This window comes from Bubalus kerabau, chromosome 22 (genome assembly GCF_029407905.1).
Source record: "Bubalus kerabau isolate K-KA32 ecotype Philippines breed swamp buffalo chromosome 22, PCC_UOA_SB_1v2, whole genome shotgun sequence".
In the NCBI taxonomy this organism is placed as follows: domain Eukaryota; kingdom Metazoa; phylum Chordata; class Mammalia; order Artiodactyla; family Bovidae; genus Bubalus; species Bubalus kerabau.
In genome coordinates this window covers 34,558,072-34,575,992 of record NC_073645.1, presented here as the reverse complement: position 1 = coordinate 34,575,992, position 17,921 = coordinate 34,558,072, and the positions used below count along the sequence as shown (strand labels likewise).

At 42.7% G+C, this 17,921-nt stretch overlaps 1 long non-coding RNA gene across 8 annotated transcripts in view; it reads left to right on the top strand.

Annotated features, from left to right (window-relative positions):
* LOC129636460 (uncharacterized) overlaps nt 1-17,921 on the top strand; it is a 365,598-nt gene that overhangs the window by 197,678 nt on the left and 149,999 nt on the right. For all 8 annotated transcript variants that reach the window (XR_008706937.1, XR_008706938.1, XR_008706933.1 and 5 more), the window contains exon 3: nt 1,607-1,672. This is a non-coding gene — a long non-coding RNA (uncharacterized LOC129636460). The remainder of the gene's footprint in view (nt 1-1,606; nt 1,673-17,921) is intronic.

Below are 17,921 nucleotides of genomic sequence, written 5' to 3'. Positions count from 1 at the left end.
AAACTTGTCTTTTTGTTCATGTATTTTCCTGATTTTGTTTAGAAACTGCTTATGTTCTCTTGTCGCTCACTTAGCTTAAGACAATTATTTTGAATTTTTAAGACAATTCACGTGTGCTGTGTGCTTAGTCGCTTGGTTGTGTCCCACTCTTTGCGACCCCATGGACTGTAGTCCACCATCCTCCTCTGTCTGTCTGTCTGTCTGAGAATCCCCATTCTCCAGGTAAGAATACTGGAGTGGGTTGCCATGCCCTCCTCCAGGGAATCTTCCCCCCAAAAGGGATGGAACCCAGGTTTCCTGCATTGCAGGTGGATTCTTTACCATCTGAGCTACTAGGGAAGACAATTCACTGGTCTCCATGTCTTTGGAGTCAGTTACTGAGAATTACTTCATTCCCCTGGAGTGTAATGTTTCCCTGGTTGTTCTTGTTCTTTGCATTCTTGTATTAGTATCTGCACATTTCACAAAGCAGGCACATCTTCTGCTCTTTATGGCAGTGGTCCCCAACCTTTTTGGCACCAGGGACTGGTTTTGTGGAAGACAATTTTTCCACAGACTGACAGGGAGCAGGCGGTGGGGAGAATGATTTGGGGATGATTCAAGTAAAGTACACATTTACTGTGTACTTTATTTCTATTATTGCATCATTTGCACCTCAGATTATCAGGCATTAGATCCTGGAGGTTGGGGACCCCTGCTTTATGGGATGCCTTGTGAAGGAAAGACCTTTACCTGTCAGCCCAGTAGAGAGTCTAAGGGTATCTTAAAGATTTTCTGTGGATGCACACACTCTACCCCTCTAACTTATTCCTGGAGAGGAAGTCTTAGGATTTTATGACTTATCTCAAGCCACAAATCTGTCTTGAGTCCTGAGAGTCACTTAACTTCATCTCCCAAGGGCAGTGCCATGAAATTCTGGAGCTCTGGGCTCAGTCTCCATGTCTCTCCCTTCCTGCTACAGGAGATATATTGGGACTATACATTTTTACCCTGTCCTGCATAGTCATGCTAAGTACTGAAAGTTGCCTACTCCTTTCCCTAAGGCAGTGTATAAAAATGCTGGGACGTGTGTGTAAGCTCTGCTCCTCTCTCCACCTTCTGAAGGAGCAGTCTCAGGCTATTGTGCCTCCTGCCAATCCAAAGTACTTGATTGGATTACTGAAGTCCATCCTGGCTCCTGAGATCTGCATGTCACCTGAGGGGACACATTTGTGGCATATGTAGGGGCATATGGAATGCCAGGTGTGCAGGGGAGCACAGGACAGTTGGTGGTGTGTGCAGTCAGCCATCTGGTGGGGTCCATGCACAGACAGATATGCTGGACGGTAGGGTTTGTGTGTGGGCCAGCTGACTGGTGGGATCTGTGGGTGGGCTGGCTGACAGGGTCCATAGGCCAGCTGGCCAGGCCTGTGAGATGGTTGTTAAGATCCCTGTCCCAATTGCTGTAAGACCTGTCCCTTTTCTTTGTTCTTTGCTGCCCCCAAACTATCTAGTTATGCTAGTTGCCTCAGTATTCTGGGTGAGAGGGGATAGAAGCAGGCTTATCAGGCAATGCCCTGAAAGACTAGGGAAGCTGCACACTCAACTCTCTCTCTTTATCCTGCAGGAAAAATCACAGCCTAAGGAGATCTCTCTTGTGCTGAGTGGTCTGGCTTGTGGGAAAATGATGCAGGTAAAGTGAAGTACTTTTTATCCTTTTCTATGCAACTGTTCTCAGATGTTGTGCTCCACTAGGGTGTTGGAACCTCTCTACTCAACTCCTGAGATTTCATAAAGGTATTGATTGTTAAATCAGTGTTTGCATCAGGGAACGAGGACTGAGGCCTCCTATCCTGCCATTTTGCTGACAGATGTTTATATCAGCTTTAGTAATAACAGGCAAAGACTAATAAACAACTTGAGTGTCCTTTAGTGGATCATTTGTTAGACACATTGTGGTATGTCCATACAATGAACTACTACTTGGCAATAAAGCAGAATGAAGTATTGAGAGATGCAACAACTTGGTTGAATGGCAAAGTCATTCTGATGAATGAAAGAATCTAGTGTCCAAAGGTTAAATGCTATGTGATTCCATTTATATGACATTCTCCAAAAGAAAATATCATAATGATGAAAACTTAGTGGTTGCCAGGGTTTGAGGGTGGGCAGGGTGTGACTCCAAAGCCAGAACGTGAGGATGTTTTATTGGCCGAGTGGAACTATTTTATACCCTGATTATGGTGGACATCAAAGTTATTTCATCTTCTGGGCTATGGTGTCATTTATGAACCTTGGTGATACAGGAGGGAGAGCTTCTTAATTTGGTAGAAGAAAGCTGCTGTTGTTTGATAAATTTTAACTTGTTTATATGTATAAACTTATCCAAGTTTGCATATGGTCTTTTTCAGTATGATTGCTAAGGAGGTTTTTATTCCCCATGACATGCTTGACAAAACGTTCCACTTGTCACCCCAGGGATGTCCTCTCTGCTGTTTACAGGGCACTGGAGACTCTGCCTGTCTTTGTTCTGCTGAGAACCCTCTGAGTCCTCTGAGGGGAGGTTTACCTTCTCAATTCAGTGCTTGGTGCAAAGCTGGAGTAGATGCACATGTGGTTCCAATGTCTTTTTCCTGAAAAAGTAGCTTGCCAATTTCCATCTGAAATATACTACTCCATGGAGCAGAATCATCAAATTGCAGTAGCATCTCTAGTATGCCAATATATTTTAAACACCTTCCTCAATCCATAGCATTCTTATATCATTCTTATTCCTCAGTTTTATATCCAATGTGATGAAGTTGCCAATACAAGTACTCAAATGTTCTTATTCTAAGTAAACAGTCCAAGGGGCTTTTTTCCCCCCTCTCTCTGCTGCCTTCTAGTTTCTTCCAGAATGTTTAGGGAATCTCTGCCATAGCTGGGAAAATAATCTCAGTACTCAAATATCTATTAGGCTACATTTCCTCTCAGAGTAATTTGTACATTACAGCTATTTAATGACATATATGATCCTAATAAGAAAGGAAGTTACATAAAGGATGAGATAGCTTTAACAAACTCATTTAGGGGGTGTCAGTTGCAATTTAAAAGAAGCCCTGTATACATTTTCTATCTATCTCTTTCTATTCTTCTACTTTTCTTGCTTCTCTTCCTTCTCACTTTCATTCCATCCTACTTTTATGAATGAATATGTTAAAAATTAGTTCTACCCTAAACTAAAAGCATTCCTGAGAAGTAATTGTTAATGTCGTTTTAACAGCTTGTCAAGATTCAGGATTCCTCTTTTCACTATGATGGGGTTTAGGACAAGTACTCCTTGGACGTGAGCTTGTTCTTTGATGCTTTAGAGAAACATCAGAAAATATGGCGAGAAGTTTCTGCTTTGTCTAAAGCTAGGCACTTCTAGACTCTCCAATGCAGATTCTATCTAGGACATCTTCATCCTAATTGAGGATTAGTATCCATGTGAAAGTTGCCAAAAAGGAACGATAACTCAGGAATTGAATCATACTCTGCTGATTGGGCAGAACAGCATTGTGTCGTTCTTTTAGAAGTACAGATGGTCTATTTCCTCAATCTAATGACCATGGCCATAATCTTGACGTGAACTCTATTCCATGCCTGAAGAAGTCTTTAGAAGCAATGCCATGAATGAGGGTGAAGCACATGTTCTCTGCTGAGTTGCCAAGCTGAGTCCTAGCCTGTGGCAGCGGTGTCCTCTCACTTCATTTTGCCTGTGGCTCTGAGGCTCAGATGTCCTCTAAAATAATTTGTTTGAAAGTTTTCTTTTCTACTATTTATTAAGCTATGTTATTTTATCATCAGAAAGGAAACAGCAATTATTTTCAGGTGTGTTTCTCATACTTCTTATTGTTGAACAGATTAAAAAAAAATACAATCATTATGTACTATTGTGTGCACATCGCCTTTGTCGCCTCTGAAAGTCCATTCTCGTAAAAATATCATATGCTGTTGTAAAAGTGTACCTCATGCAAAAAAGTACAAGGAAGAAAGTGAAAATAATCACAGAAGATCACACCACCTAGAAAAAACAATTTTCAATTTTTTCAAGAACAATTGATTGCGTTTAAAAGGCCTTCTTGGATTAGATGTAGTAGGGTTATGGTGTGAGGGCATGTGGGAGGGGAGGAAGAACAGGCTGCAATTACCATGAAGAGTTTTCTCCAATTAAGAATTACCAAGGAAACCAGGTGTTTAGAGGAGAAGGGAGGGAAATTGAGAGGATAGGGCAGATGTGTGTGTGTGCATGTGTGTGTACATGTGTGTCTATGTTCATGTAAAGAAAGGAAGGAGCATGGGGGATGCTCAAAATGGATGAAAGTAGGTAAATCCAGGTAACATACTGTTAGAACCAGCGTGTATAGAGTAGAGTTTTCTCTTTGATGTGGTTCCCTGGGGCTGGTAGCGTATCATCCACAGGGCTAACCTGTGTCTACTCAACAATGATTTGAACACTTTTGGAATGAACTTCCTAAATGAAATTAAGTCTATGTATTAAAACTACTGGGCTGCCCTGGTAGCTCAGCTAGTAAAGAGTCCACCTGCAATGCAGGAAACCCCAGTTTGATTCCTGGGTCTGGAAGATCTGCTAGAGAAGGGATAGGCTACCCACTCCAGTATTCTTGGGTTTCCTAATTCATGTCAACTGAAAATGTCCAAGTGGCCTTGTCTGTGAGTTTATACATGTGTGTATTTGTGTGTATTTTCCATGGCTAAACAAACAGAGACACAGATCCTTTCAGTTCAGTTCAGTTGCTCAGTCGTGTCCAACTCTTTGCGACCCCATGAATCGCAGCACACCAGGCCTCCCTGTCCATCACCAACTCCCGGAGTTCACTCAGACTCACGTCCATCCAGTCGGTGATGCCATCCAGCCATGTCATCCTCTGTCGTCCCCTTCTCCTCCTGCCCCCAATCCCTCCCAGCATCAGAGTCTTTTCCAATGAGTCAACTCTTCCCATGAGGTGGCCAAAGTACTGGAGTTTCAGCTTTAGCATCATTCCTTCCAAAGAACACCCAGGACTGATCTCCTTTAGAATGGACTGGTTGGATCTCCTTGCAGTCCATGGGACTCTCAAGAGTCTTCTCCAACACCACAGTTCAAAAGCATCAATTCTTCGGTGCTCAGCTTTCTTCACAGTCCAACTCTCACATCCATACATGACTATTGCTTGGGTCTTAATAAGAGAAATAAAGGGTTCACATGATTTGTCATCTTCTTCCTGGTGAGTAGGGTTTAGAAACCCTTCACTGTTAGCCAAGTCTCAGGTCAACCTATGCTGGCTTTATCTTTTAGTCCAGAGAAAGGCCACAGCTTCCTTTGCAACTGAGCCCAGATCCCAGGGTATAGAGGCACTGGCCCACGATGGTTCCTTGAAATCCAGAGAGGCCAAGAAGCAGAAACCAGCACTTTGAATGCCACGTAGTTTTGTTTTGTTTAGCTTTTCTTCTCCCTTCCCTTCCCCTAGGAGGCCCTGGATGCTGAGTCTCAAGGAACATAATAACACATCTTAGATTTAATCAATTTTAGACTCTCAGGTCTGTTTGCTGACTAGTTTGGGTGTATTGAATTTCCTCAGCAGGTTGGGAAGGGGAACAGTGGTTTACAGCCCAAGATGGAGCTTGACTTTTTGCCTGAATGTTTCATCCTTTGTTTGTGACAAATGCAGTAAAGATTGGTTTTGTAACTCTGCTGAATGGCTTCTTGCCTGCTAGCTACCCCCAGACAATAAGAGTTTTATCACACTGAATCACCATAATAAGAATCATTACCAATATGTCCCCTGGATAAATAGCTGCTTTTTGACTAAGCTTGCCCTTCAGGGTTAAATAGTTAAAGACCCATACATCTCCTGTCATTAACAAGTTAGCAGATAAATAGTTCTATTTAGTAATTTTCTTTGTTGGTTTAGACAGTTATAAATTCACATAAATGGAGACAGTTTTCATTTGGAGCCCCCACTTAGCATTCTGTATTATTGATGCTTGCCAGATAAAATACAACCTCTCCCTTTGCTTGGCAAGCAGCTAGAAGAGTTTATTGGGAACCCTCTGGCTCCAATATTCTTTCCTGGTTCTGATGCTCGAGTCACTCTAGAGTCAGAGCCTTTTTACTCAGGAGCAAGTTGATCTCACAGGATTGACCTCGTAGGAATTCACTCCTTGAGTGCAGAGAACTATAACAGAGAAAGACCAGCATTCAGAGGTCTATCTGTGGTTCTATAGCAATAATTAGATTTGAAATTAGAAAGAATAAGAACCACTGAACACCAGGAGAAGGAAGGACTGTAAAGAATGTGCAACCTTGTCTTGTTATAGATGAAGAAATTTGGTTGAAGAGAGGGAACTGCCTTATTCAGGGTCACACAATTAATCTAAATTGGGAAAAAAGTAAAGGTCCACATACCAGCCCTCTAAGAGATGTGATTCTCTCTAACACCGTTTGCATGAGTTCTTTTGGGTTAGGGTGACAGTTCCCACAATGGACCTGTTAAAAAGAAAAGGCTGCTTGGGAGAGAGAAAACCTATCTAAAAGTCTTGTCCTTCCACTTAAGCAATTAACAAGAGCTCCTTTATTTGGGAAATTGCCAATGACGACTCAGCCAAAAAGATAACATGGAACTTCTCTAACTCCTGTTGAAGCTGGACTCACCTCAAACTTCTGACACTAATGTCAAGAGCATGAACAAAATCCTGGGAGCCCTGCCCTTGCAGAATACCTCTTCTGCTCATCAGGGAGGCCCCTCCATTTCTACAGCACTTGGGGCTTTTGACCAACCCCCCTCATTTTAGATTTTTCTATGTAATGATCCCTTAACCTCCCTGATCTCCTCTTTCTGATTTCTCTTCTCTGGAAATCAGGTCTTCCCCTAACTTGAACTTGTGTTCTTGATAAAGGACATTTGGGAGGGTCATAGCAGCTCAGCACCCAGTCAGCCGGGCTGCCAGACTCATACTGACCTTGCGTCCAACTTTAATGATATGCACGGTGACCAGGTCTCTGACAGACGGGTGGAGAACAATGAGATAGTTGCAACTAATTTTTAAAAGGTTTCAAACCACCACTCTGTATCGATACAGGATGCTGTCTCACTCAGGATTTCCCTCCACAGGGAATTCTGTGGCTTGAGAACTGGGCATGCCTATCCACCTGGCCAAGTCCACCCACAGCTTGAGAGCCAGATGGCTGAGGTGGATGGAGCTGGAGGAGGCAAATGGTTGAGCAGCCAGGAAGTTGCCTGCAGGGAGTCAGAAGACAGATGATAATGCCAAATGTCCTTGGCTGTCCAAGGCCAAGAAGCCCAGAGCATGCTGGGGAACTACCGAAGGGAAATACATCTTTGAAATCTACTCTGAAGGACACAGGACCCAGAGGTTGCCATTAGCCAGAGAACTGCAGGATCGATTCCAGCCATCTCCTCTATTTCTAGGACTAGTGATTAGGCTGCCTTATGAGAGGTCCATGACCTACCATGTAAAGGGAGTAGATTAAAAAACCAAGAAAAGACTATGTGAAATCAGCCTTGAACCACCCGATTGTAGCTTAATCTTTCTGTAGAAAAGCGTTTTCTTTTGACACTGCATTTCCTAGCTAAAGCTAGACTTCATGCTGACAGGAAAGGCCATCTGTTTGAGGAGGATATTGTTATTATTTCTTTAATGTTGAGAGTTAAATGGCTCACTTTGACAAGCTCCAGAGGTTGGTATAATTCAGCTGGCAATCTGAAGTTAGAAGTGGCCACCTGAGGGCCTTGAGACAAAACACGAAGCAAGCAAGAAGCAGTCATTTCTCCACGCCTGACCTTTTCAGTGCGGCCTTTTGTATTTCATGAAGGAAAGAAAAGGGGTGTCTTAGTTTGGGCTGCTTTGAAAAAATTCCATTGACTGGATGGCTTAAACAAGAAACATTTGTCACAGTTCTGAAGGCCGAGAAGTCTAAGATCAAGGCACAGGCAGATTTTGTGTCTTTTGAGGACACGCTTCCTGGTTTGCAGAAGACTGCTTTTTTGCTATGTGTTCACATGGTTAAAAAAAAAAGAAAGCTCTGGTTTTCTTCTCTGCTAGTAAGGGCATCAGGGGCTCCACCCTTGTGACCTCATCTAAATCTAATTATCTCCCAAAGACCCCAGCTCCAAATATCACATTGGGTATTAGGGTTTCAACATATGAACATTCAGCACATAGCAAAGGATTCAGAGGTTGACTCCAAAAAGCATGAGAGAGGAAAGCAGGTGGTAACTTAAAAAAAAAATTGTTTGTTTATGTGGCTACATTGAGTCTCCGTTATGGTGCGCAGCTTGTCATTGTGATGCTTCTCTTGTTGCAGAGTATGTGCTCTATGGCACATGAGCTCAGTAGTTGCGGTACAAGGGCTTAGTTGCCTCATGGCATGTAGAATCTTCCCAGATGAGGGGAGGAATCCATGTGCCTCGCATTGGCAGGTGGATTCTTAACCACTGGACCACAAGGGAAATCCAGGAGTAGCTTTTTGAATGCTCAATGCTAGTGGTGTTTTTCAAAGTATCTTATTTCAGAGTTGGCCTAATTAAAGAATCTGTTTTATTTCTCACATATCCAATAAGATAAATTTAATATCCCTATACTGACAATAAAGCACTCCAAGACTCAAGGGCTTAAAACAATACTCATCTATTGGTTACATGTGTGGAAATCAAGGGAGGTTAAGGTGAGTTCACTGGGTAGTAATTTAGGCTCTGCTTGGTTGGACAGTTCTCCCGGTCTTATCTGGGCTCCCTCATGGTTCTGAGCTTGATTGGCTGTGTTGATTTAGGATGGCCTTGATGCATAGAGGTACCTGGGGTGGCTGGGGTCTCTCTCCTAAGTGTCTTTCACATGCTCCCAGCAGGCTGACTCAGGCATGTTCTCATAGCAATGGTGGAGAAACCAGAGGGAAAGCAAAAAATCTGTGAGTGCTTCCACAAATTTCTGCTGGCATTAAATTTGCTTACTGTCTCATTGGTCAAAGCAAGTGACACGGCCAGAGAGTCAGTGCATGAGGACAATTTTAAAGACATAATACAGTGAAGCTATTAATCAGGGTCATTCATACAGTCGTTCTATAATACCATAGAGAAATCCAGCTTGCTCAGTAGTGGTTCTACCAAATCCTTACCATCTTTAGGACAGTGATGACATTTAGACAGATTGCACCCATGGGCAATTTCGGCCTCTACTGCATTGCACACCGTAAGGCTGGGTTTCCTAGATGAGCTTTGGTTCCTGCCTGTCTTTCCTCCCAATCTGACTCTAATTGACTTTCAGCCCTAGCAGCAGCCCTGGATTGCTGGGCATCCATTCTACCATCAGAACCCAAAGCAAGAGCCTATTATCTCCTTGTTCAGCTTTAGCCTCCTTTTCTTGTGTGTTTGAGGGAGACAGTGAATGTGCAGAGAAGCCCAGAGGATCAAAGGAACTTTATTAGGCATGGTTCCAGAGAAACAGAGCCAGTACATGTGTATGTGCCTGTATACAGAGAAAGAGAGGATATATACATCCCTATAATAAAATCACTTTGTATATAAAATGTTTTATTATGAGAATTGACTAGTGTGATGATGGAGCCTAAGAAATCCCACAGTCTGCCATCTGCCACCTGGAAGCCCAAGAAAGCTGGTGGTATCCTTTCAGTCTGACTCAGAAGGCCTGAGAGTCAAGGGAGTTGATGGTGTAAGTCCTAGTCCAAGAAGAGAAGATCCAACCAGCAAATTCTCCCTTCCTCCTAGCTTGATTCAAGCCCTCAGTGGATTAGATGACGTCCACCCTCCCTGGAGAGGGCCATCAGCTTTACTCAGTCTACTGAATCACATACTAATCTCATCAAGAAACACCCTCAAAGACACATTCAGAAACAACGTTTTTAACCAAATATCTGAGTGCCCTGTAGCCCAGTCAAGTTGACACATGAAATTAACCATCGCAAGAACAATCAGTGGAGATTGGAGAATGAGGACAAGATTACCTTATACGTTCCCTGGAGATTGTGCGTTTGAGTCATAGATTCCCAGAGAAGGGAGGAACACTGGGAGTCATATCCCCAGTGGCAGGGATCTCCATGTTGTGTGTTTCCATAATATATTTAGGATATCTCAAGTTATAGATTTCAACCCCTTAGAGTTTGTGTTGTGCTCAGTCATTCAGTCATGTCCATCCGACCCTTTGTGACCCAATAGACTGCAACCTACCAGGCTCCTCTGTCCTTGGAGATTCTCCAGGAAAGAATACTGGAGTGGGTTGCCATGCCCTCCTAGAGGGGATTTTCCCAACCCAAGGACTGAACTCAGCTCTCCTGCATAGCAGGCATATTCTTTACTGACTGAGTCACTGGAGAAGCCAGATCCTGTTCCTCATATTTGCGTTTTCTGGATTCATTTCTTAGAGTTTGCTGCTTTTATTTTGGACTTCATGTTATACAGCGTCAAAGACTGAGGAAAGTGTCTGGGTCTATAATATTCAGGAAGAGACTTGACTACATGTTTCAACTTATCTCTCTCACTCTCCCTCCCCCACTCAATACACTTGACCCTTGACACACTCAAGGTGCAGCTTTCTTAACCTCTTTCCATTTCCTATTTCTTAGTCTAGATATTGAGTTGACTTCATCATCCTGTCTTAACCTGCTATTCTTCTTCCAGCTAGTGCAGAGTCCATTCTGTCTGTTTCTCTTACTTGATCCTCTTTTCCTACTTTTTTCTTTCAAGGCTTAGGCTTCACCTCTATATTCCCAGAAAAGTAACACTTAGCTATTTTCCCACTTAAGGTCAGTGGCAGAGTGACATAAAAGTTATATTCTCTGACGTAATCCTGAGCAAAAAAGGTACAAGGGGAAGAAAGAAAGAAATATTCTTTGAATATTAGAGCCTTGATGTCACTGGAATTTCATAAATGCTATATTAAGATGGATAATGTGATGGCTCAGAGGGTAAAGAGTCTGCTTGCAATGTTGGAGACCTGAGTTTGATCCCTGGATTGGGCAGATCCCTTGGAGAAGAAAATGGCAACTCACTCCCATATTCTTGCCTAGAAAATCCCATGGATGGAGGAGGAGCCTGGCAGGCTATAGTCTATAGGGTCACAAAGAGTCAGACACGACTGAGTGACTTCACTTTCACTTTCCTTGCTTTATGAAACAGGAGCTGGGAAACTCAATAGGGTAAAGGATTCTATACCTAGATACATAGTCAATTTTGTGGAGACTGGACTCAAGTCTTTTGACTCCTAGCTCTGAGTTCTTCATTCAGTGATGATATTTAGAGATTGGGAGTGTCTTCTCATCTCTGAAAATGAGAAGTCTTTCAAGGAAAAGACTTAATAACCTTTGTATCAAGGAAGGATTTGGATTAATTGGCCTCAGAGGCCTTTACTGATCTGAGATTAGAGACACTGAATCTAATCCCTCAATATACAGATGAGGCAACCAAGAGAAGTCAAACAGCCCACGCCCTGTTGGCCACAGGATTATGATGTAAATTGTGATCTTCTGTCCTTGGTTGGCATTCTTTTCTTGCACTCTCCATCTTAAGAGTGTCTTGCATGGATGAGAACTGCAGTCTTGGGTGTTTCTCACCCCAGTGAAACTGAAGTGAAAGTGAAAGTCACTCAGTCATGTCTGAGTCTTTGTAATCCCATGCACTATACAGTCCATGGAACTATCCAGGCCAGAATACTGGAGTGGGTAGCCTTTTTCTTCTCCAGGGATCTTCCCAAGCCAGGGATCAAAGCCAGGTCTCCCACACTGCAGGCAGATTCTTTACCAGCTAAGCTACAAGGGCAGCTCTCACCCTAGAGTTGCTTCATATTTCCTGAATCTCAGTGCTCTAGAGCAGGAGAGAAGATCCTGTTCCTCATATTTGCATTTGCTAGATTCATTTCAGTTGCTCCTAGGCCAGGAATTCATTTTTTAACATTTACTGTAAAGTTGCACAGCAATTATTTGGATCATTTAAAGTAATTGATTTTTTTCTTGCATTTTTTTTTTCTCAATTCCTCTGGAAGAATTTGAATGAACACACAAAGAAGAAAGAGGCAATTTTGAAAGAAACACCTTGAATTCCTTTCTCAGATTATAATTTTCTTGTGGATGAACACACAAAGAAGAAAGAGGCAATTTTTGAAAGAAACATCTGAATTCCTTTCTCAGATGATGATTTTCTCATTCCTAATGATTTTTCTCTTCCTGAAATTAATACAACTGAATTTCCCCATCAAATACTCTTAATAAGGAAGAAGATGGAGCTGGTATTTCTGCTGGAGACAGAACTCTAAGATCCTCCCCCACTGCTTACCTTGACATTTCTTTGAAGCCTTTAGGCTTTGTTTTAATAGAATTTCACATCCTACTCTCCAACCTATGCATTTTGCCTGTCGGTTGGTTTTTAAGTGTTTCAACTTACCAGGAACTAAAATGGATTCTGTAGGAAAGGCTACCATGTTTATCCTACAGCATCATCTATCTCAGCGATATTGCCAGCTATTCTTTTGGGCATTCATCATCTTCTTTTTTTTTTTTTTTTACATAGGTAAGAAATAGATTTATTAATATTCTTTGTAAAGAGACTGCAGGAAAATGGGGCACAAGAGATCTCAGGTGAGTTCCTGGAATGGGCGACCAAGTGAAGGTCTTTGGTTTCACACAGGAAAGAATTAAAGAGTGAGCCGTAGTCCAGCGAAAGCAGGCACATGCATTCCACAGGCAGAATGTGGGCCTTTTCAGATGCGTGCCTGCGTGCTAAATCACTACAGTCTTGTCCGACTCTTTGCAACCCTATGGACAGTAGCTGGAGGAAACATATGAGGAAACATAATGAGACTTGAGTTCAATCCCTGAGTCAGGACAATCCCCTGGAGGAGGGCATGGCAGCCCACTCCAGTATTCTTGCCTGGGGAATCCCATGGGCAGAGAGCCTGACAGGCTGCAGTCCATAGGGTTGCAAAGAGTTGGCTATGACTGAAATGACTTAGCATGCAAAGATATTAAAATTACATTCTATTTCTTTCAGGGAAACACCTTCCCCAATATATTTTATATATAGTGTCTTGCAATATTAAGAGCTAACCTTTGAAAGTTTTGTATATAGTCTCTTTTCATCCTCAGAACTCTGTAAAGTAAGAACAACATCATCAGCTCCATTTTCAAAGATGAATTGCAGCTTCAAAGGAGTGAAGTAACCTGCCCAAGGTCACATAACAAGTGAAGGAGTGGAGGTGGGTTTTTGATGAGACTCAGACAGTGCAGTCCAGAACCACCATTCCTTCTGGCTCCTCCCCATGAGTTTCCTCCCATTCCCAGTCAATGGTTGTTGCTCCAGCTGACAGGCTACTTTTCCCAAGGATGATTGTTCTAGAAGCAGATCCCAGTGTCTTGTGTATCAAAGGATAGTTTGTTTCTCATCTGTTCCTCCAGCGAAGGAGAGAACAAAAGAGCCCCTTGGCCATTTTCAGATATCCTCTGTCTTTTCAAGAAAAACAGGCCATTTGTATCAAAAGTAAAAACCATATCAAACTAAAACAAAAATGCAGTGACTTAGATACCACAGGGAACTAATCCTAGAAATACTTAAACCAGCAAGGATGAAGTCTTTAGCTCAGGGGGTGTCACACTATAAATCTGCAGAGAGAAGACTCAGTCATGATGGAAAAGGTTTCTGGGAAGACAGTCCCCCAAAGCGGGGTTCTGTTGCTCCCTTGCTTTTGTGCTTTGCATTGTCTATCTGCCTGCATTCTCTTCTGTTCATCCATTTACCCCTTGCTCAGCCATTTCCCCTGGCTTGTCCTTTTGGAACAAGGGTAATACTATTACCTTGATCCACTTGGTTTCAGAGACAATTACAATTTCTTCCAGCACTATACCCTTAAACGTGGGGATGTCTGGCACTATGCTACCAGCACCCCAAGAAAAGGAGCGTTGACTGTCTCAGCTCTGGTTCTCTAGAGTCATGGAGCACCTCACGATCCTACCTGATTTACTCTTCATTCAACAGTATTTATTAAGCATCTACTTTGTGTAAACCCTGGGCTAGAAACTGTCGATAAAACAATAAGACACAGATGCTCCCAATATCTGGAAGACTCAGATAACAAGGCTTAGGGGGGACTCAGTTAATAAACAGTGCACATCTATGCAAACTTGCTCTGGGTAAAAGGAGATGTGTATGATGATGCTGTGAGAACATTTAGCAGGTGCCCCTGACATTGCCTGAGAGAGTTTAAAAGGAAAAAAAAGACTTCTGCAAAAACTAAAAGACGAGCAGATATAAGTCAGATAAAAGTAGACAAAGGGCAGAGCATCCCAGGCAGAGAGAGCATCATAGAACACCTTTGAGGCCAGAAGGCAGGTACCACAAATAAAAGTGACATAACATGAGGCTGCAGAGCTGAGTGAGATTATGCCGAGTCTTCTAGGTCATGTGCATGACCTTATTGCAAGAGCATAGGAAGCCATTGAAGTGTTTAGTGAGGGAAGGGCTGGGGATCTCAACATAATCAGAGTTATGGTCTGGAAAAGATTGCTCTGGCTTCAGCATGGAAAATGGTTTAGAAGGAAGGAAGAGGGGATTGGAAAAATCAATTAAGAAGCTATTAAAGATGTTCAGGCAGAAAGGCTTAGACGAGAATATTGACACTGGAGCTAGAGATAAATGTCTAGATAAGAAAGACATAGGAATATCAATTCAATAGGAATTGCTGATAGATAGATTTGGAGGAAGTAAAAAATGACTTCTTTCTGGATTGCAAAACTAGATGAATTGCATGACATTCAGTGATATAGGGCATCAAAAGAGGGCCAGGTTTGGGGATAAAAATCATGTTTGGTTTTGGATCTTTTTTTTTTTTTTTTACTTAGACCCTTCTAGGTTTGAAATAAAGGTATTAGTAGGCAACCAGATATATGGGTGTCTGGTTTAGAAGAGAAGTCTGAATCAGAAGTATAAATTTGAGAGTCACTGGCATAAAGAACATAATTAAAACCATAAATAAATAGATGACTTAGGGAGGGAATTTCAAGCGAGAGAAGACAAATTAGAACTAAGCCTTCAGTTCAGTTCAGTTCAGTTTAGTCCCTCAGTTGTGTCTGACTCTTTGCAACTCCATGGACTGCAGCACGCCAGGCTTCCCTGTCGATCACCAACTCCCGGAGTTTACTCAAACTCATGTCCATCGAGTCAGTGATGCCATACAACCATCTCATCCTCTCTCGTCCCCTCCTCCTCCTGCCTTCAAATTTCCCAGCATCAGGGTCTTTTCAATGAGTCAGTTCTTCACATCAAGTGGCCAAAGGATTGGAGTTTCAGCTTCAGCATCAGTCCTTTCAATGAATATTCAAGACTAATTTCCTTCAAAATGGACTGGTTGGATCTCCTTACAGTCCAAGGGACTCTCAAGAGTCTTCTCCAACACCACAGTTCAAAAGTATCAATTTTTCAGCACTCAGCTTTCTTTATGGTCCAGCTCTCACATCTATACATGACTACTGGAAAAACTATAGCTTTGACTAGACGGACCTTTGTTGGCAAAGTTATGTCTCTTTTAATATGCTATCTAGGTTGATCATAACTTTTCTTCCAAAGAGCAAGCATCTTTTAATTTCATGGCTGCAGTCACCATCTGCAGTGATTCTGAAGCCCCCAAAAATAAAGTCTCTCACTGTTTCCATTGTTTCCCCATCTATTTGCCATGAAGTGATGGGACCAGACGCCATGATCTTAGTTTTCTGAATGTTGAGTTTAAAGCCTGCTATTTCACTCTCCTTTTTCACTTTTATCAAGAGGCTCCTTAGTTCTTCTTCTCTTTCTGCCATAAGGGCAGTGTCATCTGAGTATCTGAGATTATTGATATTTCTCCTGGAAATCCTGATTCCAACTTGTGCTTCATCCAGCCTGGCATTTCTCATGATGTACTCTACATATAAGTTAAATAAGTAGGGTGACAATATACAGCTTTGATGTACTCCTTTCCTGATTTGGAACCAATCTGTTGTTCCATGTCCAGCCAGACATCCTGGAATGTGAAGTCAAGTGGGCCTTAGGAAGCATCACTGCAAACAAAGCTAATGAAGGTGATGGAATTCCAGTTGAGCTATTTCAAATCCTGAAAGATGATGCTGTGAAAGTGCTGCACTAAATATGCCAGCAAATTTGGAAAACTCAGCAGTGGCCATTCCACAGCTGGAATATGTTGGAAATCATAGCTTTGATGATAATGGTGTGGATAGCATTTATTGAGTTATTACTATATACCAGGCAATGTGCTAAGTGTTTTATGTAGATCTTTTAATCTTCACAACTATAAGGTGAATACTATTATTATTATCATCCCCATTTTACAGAAAAAAGCCTGAAAGTCCAAAAGACTTAGAGACGTCAAGCACTTTGCTCAACGTAATACATAGTAAAGTCATGGTGGAGCTCCTGAGTCCACTCAAACTCTAGAACTTGTGCTCATCATCACCAGACTGCCTCCTCTCCAACCTCCAACCCTCTCATCTGAGAGCATTTGGGTAGACTATCTCCCTCAGGATTAGGGCCCTTGAAATGGCTGCATCTCTGTGGCCAGTCACAGAAGAAAGCAAGCATCCATGAGATTTCTGACACTTCCTGTTCTCAGCTAGATAGAGGGAATGAGGTTCAGCGAAAAGGGTGGTGGTCAACTTGGAAGAACTGGATTCCTTTTTGACGCTGCAACTTCTTAGCTGTGATTCTGAGGAACTCAATTCACGTTTTTGAGCCTCACTTTGCCACTTGCTAATATCCATTAGGTGCTGAAGGAAGGCATTTTCATACTATTATCTCATTAAATCCTTACCCTCCCTCCAAAACTCCTTGTAAGGTTGTTGTTAGTATTCCTCCTATTTTATAATTGAGAAAATATTCTTAATGAGGTAAATGCACAGTGCATGTATCTGGACATCACCTCCGCCTTTGTGCAGGGCTGGCCCCTCTTCCTGCCTGCAGAACCACCCTACTAACCCCTTTCAAGCACCCTCTGAGAGATGATCTAACTTCTAAGCTCTTCCTCATCTCAGCCAGGTACCTCTCTCATCTCTTCAGTCAACAGGCGATAACTGAGCATCTACTCAGTGGGGAAAAAGAGACTTTTTCTGTACCTTTTGAAGCTGGCATGATGGGTAGCTGCCAGCTGCTTGGTAGAGCTGCCGTCTTTTTAGGAAGCTGAGTCCCTTTACTAATTCCTCTCCACCTCAGTGTGAGTCCTTAGTCATGTCAGTCGTGTCCAATTCTTTGCAACCCTATGGACTGTAGCCTGCCAGATTCCTCTGTCCATGGGCTTCTTCAGGCACGAATACTGGAGTGGGTTGCCATGCCCTCCTCCAGGGTATCTTCCTGACTCAGGGATCGAACCCATGTCTTTTCTGTCTCCTGAATTGGCAGGCAAGTTGTTTATGGCCAGCGCCACCTGGGAAGTAGCCCACATCTTAATTGTATGTCTGCTGACTCTCTAGTAGAAGGGGAGGGAGGAGGATATGGCGGTTTATGTGTATCAGCATGGGCAACAGGCTGATGCTCTCTGCACAATGGGCCTGGAGTCTTTGGTGCCCACTCAGGGCGTCCAGCTGGCCAGAAATCCCACTGAGTGAGCAGAATGAGTCTGATGCTCATCATTATAAGAGGCTAAGAGTGAATGTAGTCATTAAAATTATCAGTCTCCAGAAAGCATGACTTTTAAGTGGTAAGAAAACAGGAGGCTGCTTCTTGTTTGACATTACGTTGACTTTGAAAAGCACTGCCATCACCACAGGCAACCCGAATCCTTAGAAAAGTCCATTTGTCCTTCAATATTCCTCGGTTAGTTTTTCCTTCCTGAGGCCCTGGATGTAGAGAGCTTTCCTCCTCATAGGGTGGGGGGTGGGGGGAGCTTACTGGAAGGAGCTTGCGCTCCAAGTAGGA